Source organism: Ranitomeya variabilis, chromosome 1, assembly GCF_051348905.1.
Source record: "Ranitomeya variabilis isolate aRanVar5 chromosome 1, aRanVar5.hap1, whole genome shotgun sequence".
Classification (NCBI taxonomy): Eukaryota; Metazoa; Chordata; class Amphibia; order Anura; family Dendrobatidae; genus Ranitomeya; species Ranitomeya variabilis.
The window spans coordinates 494288248-494299650 of record NC_135232.1 but is presented as its reverse complement, the minus strand read 5'-3'; positions in this window follow the sequence as shown (position 1 = coordinate 494299650).

Below are 11403 nucleotides of genomic sequence, written 5' to 3'. Positions count from 1 at the left end.
TGACCTCAATGTGAATCAAACAGGACTAGGACCCAACTGTGGGACACCTAGCAATGGGAAGCTATAAACGTAAAGCCTCGCTCAAAGAAAGAGAGGCCACACGCTTGCAGTGAGTGCAAAAACCTAAAGCAAAACCGAAAGAAATTAACTGGAGTATAAGTTTACATACATGCAATGTGTAGGAGCATGTTAATAGTGGCCAGACCAAACCTAATCAGTGTGAACATGCTCCTACACATTGCATGTTGACCATACTCCATTTAATTTCTTTCGGTTTTGTGCATAAAAAAGAAACTGATATGTTATGATTTTAAATCAAGACATTTTTAATTTTAGACTTAAAACAAAAGGATAAAAAAAGGAAAAAAATGCTGAATGTTTCGTAAGTAAATCTATTCAGAAACAATATTCATAAAAGGTATTGATTTATGTGTTAATAAATTATTTATATTTGCACTCATCTTATAGAATCATGGCAAGAGATCAGTGAATATTTCAATGTTCGATTCAGATTACGTTCTCCGAATTTGCAATATTCACCGATTAATTCGTTGAATATTCGCTGAACATTACCAAACGCCATTCATGTCAATGGGAGGCAAAAACAAACGCATGCACAACACTTTAGAACAGCCTCAAATGCTGCCAAAACACATCAAATGAGAGACAGACACCAGGAAAGTGGCCTCAATTCACCCACAGTACAAATTGCAGCATGGAACAGCAGCAATCAGCCAGGCATGAGGTATCGGGTCTGGGACAGCATTTACAGCTTTCAATGAATGTCACAGTAAGATGAGGTGGGTGAGGGATCGGTGTAGGGCCCCTTTGCTGGGAGCCCTGATACCACATGCAATACCTGTACCTGCTTTCATGCTGAGCCACATTCAGGTGGCACAAATATCAGTTTTGTAGACTACCTTTGTCAGAATAATGTACGGATAGTAACACGGGTAGTTGAGTCCAAGGAAGTGGAGGCCTGACGGTCTCGGAGGCGTACTGCTACAGGCAACACGCATGAAGGAGACCTAACCAGGAGTTTTCACATTTACAAAAAATATTGGCAGACACCAACAAAGTGGCATCAATTTCACCACAGTAGAAATAGTATAATAGGGACCGATAGATCTTCCACTACACCCAATCCAGCAGATGGACAACCTACAAGGAGTATTCACATTTACAGAAATGAGAGCCTTACACCACAGAAGTGGCATCAATTTCACAACAGTAGAAATAGTCTAATAGGGACCAACAGGAATTTCTCTACATCCAATCCTGCAGATGGACACCCAACCAGGATTGTTCCCATTTCCAAAAATTATTGGCAGGCAACATCAAAGTGGCATCAATTTCACCACAGTAGAAATAGTATAATAGGGACTGATAGGTCTTTCACTATACCCAAATCAGCAGATGGACAACCTACAAGGAGTATTCACATTTACAGAAATGAGGGCCTTACACCACAGAAGTGGCATCAATTTCACCACAGTAGAAATAGTATAATAGAGACCAGCAGGTCTTTCTCTACACCCAATCCATCAGATGGACACTCAGCAAGGAGTGTTCACATTTCCAAAAATTATTGGCATACACCGCCAATGTGGCATCAATGTCACCACAGTAGAAATAGTAGAATAGGGACCAACAGGTCTTTCTCTACACCCAATTCAGCAAATGGACACTCAACCATAAGTGTTCACATTTCCAAAAATTATTGGCAGACACCACAAATGTGGCATCAATTTCAACACAGTAGAAATAGTGTAATAGAGACCGACGGGTCTTTCACTACACTCAATCCAGCAGATGGACACCCAACTTAGAGTGTTCACATTTTAAAAAATGAGGGCCTGACACCACTGAAGTGGAATAACTTTCACGAGAATAGAAATAGTATAATTGGGACCGACGCGTCTTCCACTACAGCTAACTCAGCAGATGTAGACCAGCCATGACTGTTCACATTTCCACAAATTTGTGTTACCATCAGCAGCAGCAGCCGCAGCAGCCACAGAAGCGACACTAAAGGTATCACAGAGTGCAGTTACGTGACATTAATGAATCACACTAAAAAATGCAATATCACCTAGTCTGTACAGTCTGAGATTGGGGTACAAAAGTCCTTGGAGATCCATGACTTGTTCATCTTAATGAAAGTTAGGCGGTCAACACTTTCAAGGGACATCCGTATGCACTTATCCATCAGGACACCACCAGCAGTGCTGAAGACACGTTCTGAGGGAACACTGGCTGCCGGGCACGATAACATCTCCAAGGCATGTGAGGCGAGCTCAAGCCACTCCTTCATTTTGGAAGACCAAAATGTGACAGGGTCTAAACTCTCCCTGATGGTATTTATATTTAGTTCTAGATACTACTGCGCCAAGTATTACACCACGTGTAATACTTGGACTCTGTTCTGCTGGTGCATGAGTTGGTCTAAAAAAAAACAGTCAAAGGTCTCACAGAAATTGCTTCTTCCACTTCCACTGCTGCTGCCACTTCCATTGCTGCTGCTAATGTTTTGCTTCACTGCTATCTTGGGGAAAAGCTCTCTTAAGGTTGTGTAAAAGTGTGTTTCGATTCTCCAGCATTTGCTGGTCCCTTTCTAGGGCGGGAATCATGTGGCAAAATTTGGTTTTATAACGCAAGTCAGTTAGCATTATTCCTAATCATTATAATATGGGGATCATGTTGCATATAGTGCAGCAAGAAGGTACTCATATGTCGTGCTCTACCATGAGGTCCAAGCCCATGCTGTGCTGGTGGCTGTGTAACAATGAGGCTCGTTTCCTCTGTCCCCTCCCGCCAACCACGAACAAAGAGGGGAGGATTATCTTCTTCCTCCTCCATTTGTTCCTCGGATCTTGCACCTTCGATAACAGTTTGTTATCATCAGCAGCCCCATCGGTCGCAGTACTCCACCCTCCCTTGGCACCCGCCTGTGTGACGACAGTCTTGAACTTCAAGACAATGTTATCCCTTCCGCAGCCTCCTCTGCTTCCTCTTATTCTGGGACCACCATCTCCTCCCGCTGGCTATTCAAAGTCTGCTCCAGCTTATAGATGACCAGAATAGTGATGCTGATGATGGCGTTGTCAGCGCTAACCATCTTAGTGGCCATTTCAAAACTGTGCAGAAAGATGCAGAGGTCCTTAATCTATGCCCACTCTGTAAACATGATATGCGCCACCTCTGTACTGCGTTGGCCCAGGCTATTTGACATGACATACTGTGTTAGGGCTCCTTGCTGCTGCCACAGTCACTGCAACATGTGCAGAGTGGAATTCCACCATGTTAGCCCACCGTATATCAACCTGGCATGGACAAAGACCTCTGTATCGATGCAAGTCGATGAGCAGAGGGGTACAAACATTGGAAATGAGCACACAGCTTACGTACTTTCTGGAGCAGGTCACCAAGGCCAGGATAGTGGCAGAGAAAATGCTGCACTGCCAGGTTGAGGATGTGAGCCATGCAAGGCACGTGTGTGAGCTTGCCTCGTCGTAGGGCCGCCATAAAGTTTGCACTGTTTTTGGACACGGCCTACCCTGGATGCAAGTTCAGCGGAGACAGCCATTGATCAAATTCAGCCTGGAGAGCTGTCCACAACTCTTCAGCTGTATGATTGCATTCTCCAAGGCATGTCAATTTTAAGACTGCGTGATAGCGTTGAGCCCCGGCTGCACAGTACGGAGGTGGTGGGGGTTTGCTATGCACTGTTAGAACGTGTGACTCTTGAAGGCAGGTTGAGGGCACAGGTGGAGGCCCTAGAGGAGATAGAGGAGGCAGAAGCAATGGAGGAAGTGTTAAATGTAGAGGTTTGGCCTGCAAGCCTTGGGGATTCCAAGACTTGTGGAGCAGTGCCTGTCCCCACAGCCACCGGAGTCACCCAGTGCCCAGTCAGCAAGTTGCAATGCCCTTGGTCATGCTTACTCATCCACGTGTCTGTGGTGAAATGCACCCTAGCAGACAGAGATTTTCTCAAGGAATGGGTGATGTTGTCTGCTACATGCTGGTGTAGAACAGGCACAGCTTTCTTCGAAAAATAATGATGACTGGGTAATTGGTACTGCGTGACTGTGGCGGCCATCAGCTTTCAGAAACCGTCGGTATCCACCAGACAGAAAGGCAGCATTTCCATCACCAACAAATTGGAGATGGTGGAGTTCAACCTCTTAGCTTTGTCATGCGTAGGAGGAAACATTCTTTTCTGTGACCACAACTGCAGAACCATGGGCTGACTGCAGTGCTGTGAGAGGGCGGAGTATGGTGAACCGGACAAACTGCTGGACCATAATAGAGGTGCATTTGAAAAAACTGACCGTCACATCCATACATAGACTAAGTGTGAACAGGTGCTGAACCTAGAGTAACCAACTCATGTATAGTCAAGTAAAAAAGGCAGCACACTGCAGCGCTAAGACATGCAAAGATGAAACATGAAAACCGAACTGCAATACTGCACTAGAAATATGAAAAATGAGAGCGTTTAGCGCATAAAAATGGCCAATTTTATGTGTACCTGATAGCCCCTTTACGGCATCTCTCGTATATCAGGTCCTACGCTTGCCTACCTCGCTGAGAATAAACGTCTCCATGTGAATGGGTACCTGTGAAAAACTCTTCCTAGACTCATATTCTCTCTCTCTATGGAGGGGTACTGGACCTGCTGCGATTAAAACACCTGGGCTAGGAGGCGGAGTGCTCAGTCAGAAGGCTAAATAATATATTTGAAAAAACTGACCGTCACATCCATACATAGACTAAGTGTGAACAGGTGCTGAACCTAGAGTAACCAACTCATTTATAGTCAAGTAAAAAAGGCAGCACACTGCAGCGCTAAGACATGCAAGCATGAAACATGAAAACTGAACTGCAATACTGCACTAGAAATATGAAAAATGAGAGCGTTTAGCGCATAAAAATGGCCAATTTTATGTGTACCTGATAGCCCCTTTACGGCATCTCTCGTATATCAGGTCCTACGCTTGCCTACCTCGCTGAGAATAAACATCTCCATGTGAATGGGTACCTGTGAAAAACTCTTCTTAGACTCATATTCTCTCTCTCTGTGGAGGGGTACTGGACCTGCTGCAATTAAAACACCTGGGCTAGGAGGCGGAGTGCTCAGTCAGAAGGCTAAATAATATATTTGAAAAAACTGACCGTCACATCCATACATAGACTAAGTGTGAACAGGTGCTGAACCTAGAGTAACCAACTCATGTATAGTCAAGTAAAAAAGGCAGCACACTGCAGCGCTAAGACATGCAAACATGAAACATGAAAACTGAACTGCAATACTGCACTAGAAATATGAAAAATGAGAGCGTTTAGCGCATAAAAATGGCCAATTTTATGTGTACCTGATAGCCCCTTTACGGCATCTCTCGTATATCAGGTCCTACGCTTGCCTACCTCGCTGAGAATAAACGTCTCCATGTGAATGGGTACCTGTGAAAAACTCTTCCTAGACTCATATTCTCTCTCTCTATGGAGGGGTACTGGACCTGCTGCGATTAAAACACCTGGGCTAGGAGGCGGAGTGCTCAGTCAGAAGGCTAAATAATATATTTGAAAAAACTGACCGTCACATCCATACATAGACTAAGTGTGAACAGGTGCTGAACCTAGAGTAACCAACTCATATACAGTCAAGTAAAAAAGGCAGCACACTGCAGCGCTAAAACATGCAAACATGAAACATGAAAACTGAACTGCAATACTGCACTAGAAATATGAAAAATGAGAGCGTTTAGCGCATAAAAATGGCCAATTTTATGTGTACCTGATAGCCCCTTTACGGCATCTCTCGTATATCAGGTCCTACGCTTGCCTACCTCGCTGAGAATAAACGTCTCCATGTGAATGGGTACCTGTGAAAAACTCTTCCTAGACTCATATTCTCTCTCTCTGTGGAGGGGTACTGGACCTGCTGCGATTAAAACACCTGGGCTAGGAGGCGGAGTGCTCAGTCAGAAGGCTAAATAATATATTTGAAAAAACTGACTGTCACATCCATACATAGACTAAGTGTGAACAGGTGCTGAACCTAGAGTAACCAACTCATGTATAGTCAAGTAAAAAAGGCAGCACACTGCAGCGCTAAGACATGCAAACATGAAACATGAAAACTGAACTGCAATACTGCACTAGAAATATGAAAAATGAGAGCGTTTAGCGCATAAAAATGGCCAATTTTATGTGTACCTGATAGCCCCTTTACGGCATCTCTCGTATATCAGGTCCTACGCTTGCCTACCTCGCTGAGAATAAACGTCTCCATGTGAATGGGTACCTGTGAAAAACTCTTCCTAGACTCATATTCTCTCTCTCTGTGGAGGGGTACTGGACCTGCTGCAGCGTTTATTCTCAGCGAGGTAGGCAAGCGTAGGACCTGATATACGAGAGATGCCGTAAAGGGGCTATCAGGTACACATAAAATTGGCCATTTTTATGCGCTAAACGCTCTCATTTTTCATATTTCTAGTGCAGTATTGCAGTTCAGTTTTCATGTTTCATGTTTGCATGTCTTAGCGCTGCAGTGTGCTGCCTTTTTTACTTGACTATACATGAGTTGGTTACTCTAGGTTCAGCACCTGTTCACACTTAGTCTATGTATGGATGTGATGGTCAGTTTTTTCAAATATATTATTTAGCCTTCTGACTGAGCACTCCGCCTCCTAGCCCAGGTGTTTTAATCGCAGCAGGTCCAGTACCCCTCCACAGAGAGAGAGAATATGAGTCTAGGAAGAGTTTTTCACAGGTACCCATTCACATGGAGACATTTATTCTCAGCGAGGTAGGCAAGCGTAGGACCTGATATACGAGAGATGCCGTAAAGGGGCTATCAGGTACACATAAAATTGGCCATTTTTATGCGCTAAACGCTCTCATTTTTCATATTTCTAGTGCAGTATTGCAGTTCAGTTTTCATGTTTCATGTTTGCATGTCTTAGCGCTGCAGTGTGCTGCCTTTTTTACTTGACTATACATGAGTTGGTTACTCTAGGTTCAGCACCTGTTCACACTTAGTCTATGTATGGATGTGACGGTCAGTTTTTTCAAATATATTATTTAGCCTTCTGACTGAGCACTCCGCCTCCTAGCCCAGGTGTTTTAATTGCAGCAGGTCCAGTACCCCTCCACAGAGAGAGAGAATATGAGTCTAGGAAGAGTTTTTCACAGGTACCCATTCACATGGAGACGTTTATTCTCAGCGAGGTAGGCAAGCGTAGGACCTGATATACGAGAGATGCCGTAAAGGGGCTATCAGGTACACATAAAATTGGCCATTTTTATGCGCTAAACGCTCTCATTTTTCATATTTCTAGTGCAGAATTGCAGTTCAGTTTTCATGTTTCATGTTTGCATGTTTTAGCGCTGCAGTGTGCTGCCTTTTTTACTTGACTGTATATGAGTTGGTTACTCTAGGTTCAGCACCTGTTCACACTTAGTCTATGTATGGATGTGACGGTCAGTTTTTTCAAATATATTATTTAGCCTTCTGACTGAGCACTCCGCCTCCTAGCCCAGGTGTTTTAATCGCAGCAGGTCCAGTACCCCTCCACAGAGAGAGAGAATATGAGTCTAGGAAGAGTTTTTCACAGGTACCCATTCACATGGAGACGTTTATTCTCAGCGAGGTAGGCAAGCGTAGGACCTGATATACGAGAGATGCCGTAAAGGGGCTATCAGGTACACATAAAATTGGCCATTTTTATGCGCTAAACGCTCTCATTTTTCATATTTCTAGTGCAGTATTGCAGTTCAGTTTTCATGTTTCATGTTTGCATGTCTTAGCGCTGCAGTGTGCTGCCTTTTTTACTTGACTATACATGATAGAGGTGCAGGCGGAGATGTTACTGTGGATTGAGAAACTTGTGGTCTCATTCTCTGAGATCGGTAAAAACAGCAGGCATGTCCGGTTTCGGTACAGCTGAAGGTGGCCTCTTAGTCAGCGTGAATCGATCGGGTAAAGAACCCGAGGTTCTATGGTCAAAGACCTGAGTCTCAACAGTTTGCACGGTAACAGAGGAGGAGGAATAAGCAGCAGATGCGATTGATGTGGCAGCTGAGGATGGTTGATGTCTTCTGGTTTGCATTTTTGTGCAGTGGGATTCCCACACTAAAGCATGTTGATTGCGCATCTGAAGGTTCGTACATGAAGTAGTCAAATTATTGCAGTTTTTACCTCAACTCATTTTTTTTTTTGCAAAGTTGGCAGATTAAGTGAATTGGCTCGTTCCTTTGCAGTGTCAAAAAAGGCCCAGGCTAGGCAACCCCTGCCACCCCTGCGAGCTACGGACCCATGGACATTGCTGGTCAGAGGCACAGCTGTGGCTGAGGATGCATTGCTCATCGTGACTGCATCACTATGTGTCTGCGGTGGACGGCGCAACGTAACCTCCTTGTCTTCCTCCTCAGATGACCTACTCATCTGTGTGCCAACTGGGATCTAACACCTCATTATCATCCTCAATGTTAGCACATTCCTGGCCATTGGATTCACTCTCCTACTCTTCTTGCCCTGACAGCACAGTACAGTCTGCGTGGGCCTCAGATATCTGAGTCTCATAAGGATGACCTCCCCCCAGGGGTTAACATCTGATGACGGGGGTCAGGATGCTGTTGAGACCATACTTATTCCTGCCCCAGATCCAAGCTAAAAAAAATTTGGACATCGGTGCAGATTTCCTCATCTTGACTCTGCAAAGCTTTTGAGTACACTTCTGATGAACATGGCATAGAATGTGTGAACAGCTCTTCAGAATTACCCATCTGTGGGTCTGTGCAGTCAGTTGAACGTTTGGATAGTTGGGACTCGGGGGGGGGGGGGGAGGGGGAAAGCAAGGGGAATTTGGGTACCACATTTGTGGACTGTATTGGGTGTGATATTGAGGTGGAGGAAGAGGAGTAGAGGCCACTTGAAGCTGCACTTGCCATCCACTCGAGTGCATGCCCTTTCTGGGCATCATCTACAAGGCGTACCGCTGTGTGGCTGCCAAAGAAAGGTAGTGGTGTACCCTGTCCAGTAACATAAGTTGTCAGTTGTCTTTGCATAGGACATGACGTTGCTTCACTAGTGCTTTCACCAACATTACCACCTACCCCACCTACACCTTGAACACCAAGCCTAATTCCCCTTCCACCACGGCTTTCGCTTTTTCACAGTCATGTTGCTCAGATAGTGTGGTAAGAGCACAGTATTAACAACCAAAAAATAGATTTTAAACTCTGCACTACCTCTGCAAACAGCTGAATTTCAGCGACAGTAACTTCAAAGTTGAAATATGGTCTGCTGTATCGTGTTAGTCATAGAAAAAAGATTTTTTCTTTGGACCAAGGATCAGGCCTTTATAACACACTAGATGCTACAAACCTATTTTTCAAGTCAGGTCCCTTACTGTATGACGTTAAAAACAGAATATTTTTTTATGGTCTATGTATCAATCCTCTATAACACACTAGATGCTACAAACTCTTTTTAAACTCTGGTCCCTTACTGTATGATGTTAATAACAGAAGAATTTTTTGTGGCTTATGTATCAGGTCTCTATAACACACTAGATGCTACAAACTCTTTTTCAAGTCAGGTCCCTTACAGTGTGACATTAATAACAGAATAATTTGTTTATTTGGGGCCTATGTATCAGGCCTCTATAACACACTAGATGCTGCAAACTCTTTTTAAAGGTAGGTCCCTTACTTTATGACGTTACTAACAGAAGAATTTGTTTTGGCCTCTGGATCAGGCCTCTACAGCTTAATTTAAACCCAAACAAATGACAAGTGTGATACAGCGGCTTGAGTAAACGTTTTGCAACTGAAAAATTATAATTTTTTTTTAATGTGCCTTAGGTCTGCAGACAGGTTTATTTCATTGCCACAAAATGACTATGTGGGATACAGCAGGCTGTTTCACATTTAGCAACAGAAAAAATTATAAAATTATAACTTTTTTTAATGTGTCTTAGGTCTTCAGACAGTTTTATTTCACCACAGCACTAAATTACAAGGTGGGATACAGCAGGCTCTTTAATATTTTTTCACTAGCTACATTTGAATTAGAATGCTATACTCGTGCATCGATCACAATAGAAGCAGTGCACAACACGTGCCCTGCTGGCTTTGTTTGTGCACCTCAGTATGGCCAAAAAAGAAAAAACTGCTGGAAGGTAAATTTTACAGCCACACTGGACACTATCTACCTACAGTATCTGACTGATATGCAGCCATTTATCTAACTAGCTACAATGTGGGATACAGCAGGCTTTTCCACATTTAGAATGCTTTACTCGCGCATGGAGCACTTTAAAAGGCGTGCGCTACACACTTGTAGGACATGTGCCCTGCCGGCTTTGTATGAGAACCTCAGTAATCCCCCCCAAAAAAAATTCCTGAAGGTAATTTTTACAGCCACACTGGACACTATCTACCTACACTATCTGTGTAATAATTATAGGGGATAACTCAGGAGACTCTTTGCATGGAGCAAGACAACTACAGGACGCAGTTTTATAAGTGGTAAAGTCTATATTATCACACGGTGATTCAAACAGGTGCAGAGAGAAACTCAAGTCCACAACACTTGGTGCAAATATCAAATGCAGCTCAGCAGTCTATAGGAAACTTCAGAGGAAAATGCAATCACGCAGAAAGTCTATGAAGCACAATTATTCTTGAGGATACTTGACACGAATAAGTCCTTGCTTAGTCCAAAACACAGATAGATATGCTTATAAGGCAGTTCAAATAATATCTTAGCTCAACCAGGGAGGTCTGGGTAATAGTCTCAGGTTCTTGCAGAGCAACAGCTTACATGTCCAGCAAATGCAGATGGAAGTAAACACGAGCAGCAGACACGGAATCTCCTACCTTGAACATGGGTGCTGGTTTACGGAATCTATCAGCCGATCTCTTATAACGTTCTTGAGCTGTGGTCAGGGATTCCTTCAGAACCTCCAGATTTTGCCTCATTGCAGTCAGCCTTTCCTCCACTGCCGGAACCGGAGAATTAATTGGAGACCTAGGTAAGATACACGGATGATAACCCAGATTGGCAAAGAAAGGTGTAAATTTAGTGGAGGCACTCTGAGAATTGTTACATGAAAATTCGGCTAACGGCAGCAACTCCAACCAATTATCCTGGAGATGGCTGACATAGCATCTTAGATATTGTTCCAGCATCTGGTTGGTACGCTCAGTCTGACCATTTGTCTGGGGATGGTAAGTGTTATGGTTCTCAATGGCAAGAGAACATAGCCCAGCAAACATAAGAACTAGCTCTTGGAAGGATGGAAACTAAACTGACCATGAACTAAACCTGCCGCACAACTAACAGTAGCCGGGTAGCGTAGCCTGCGTTTTATCCCTAGACGCCCAGCGCCGGCC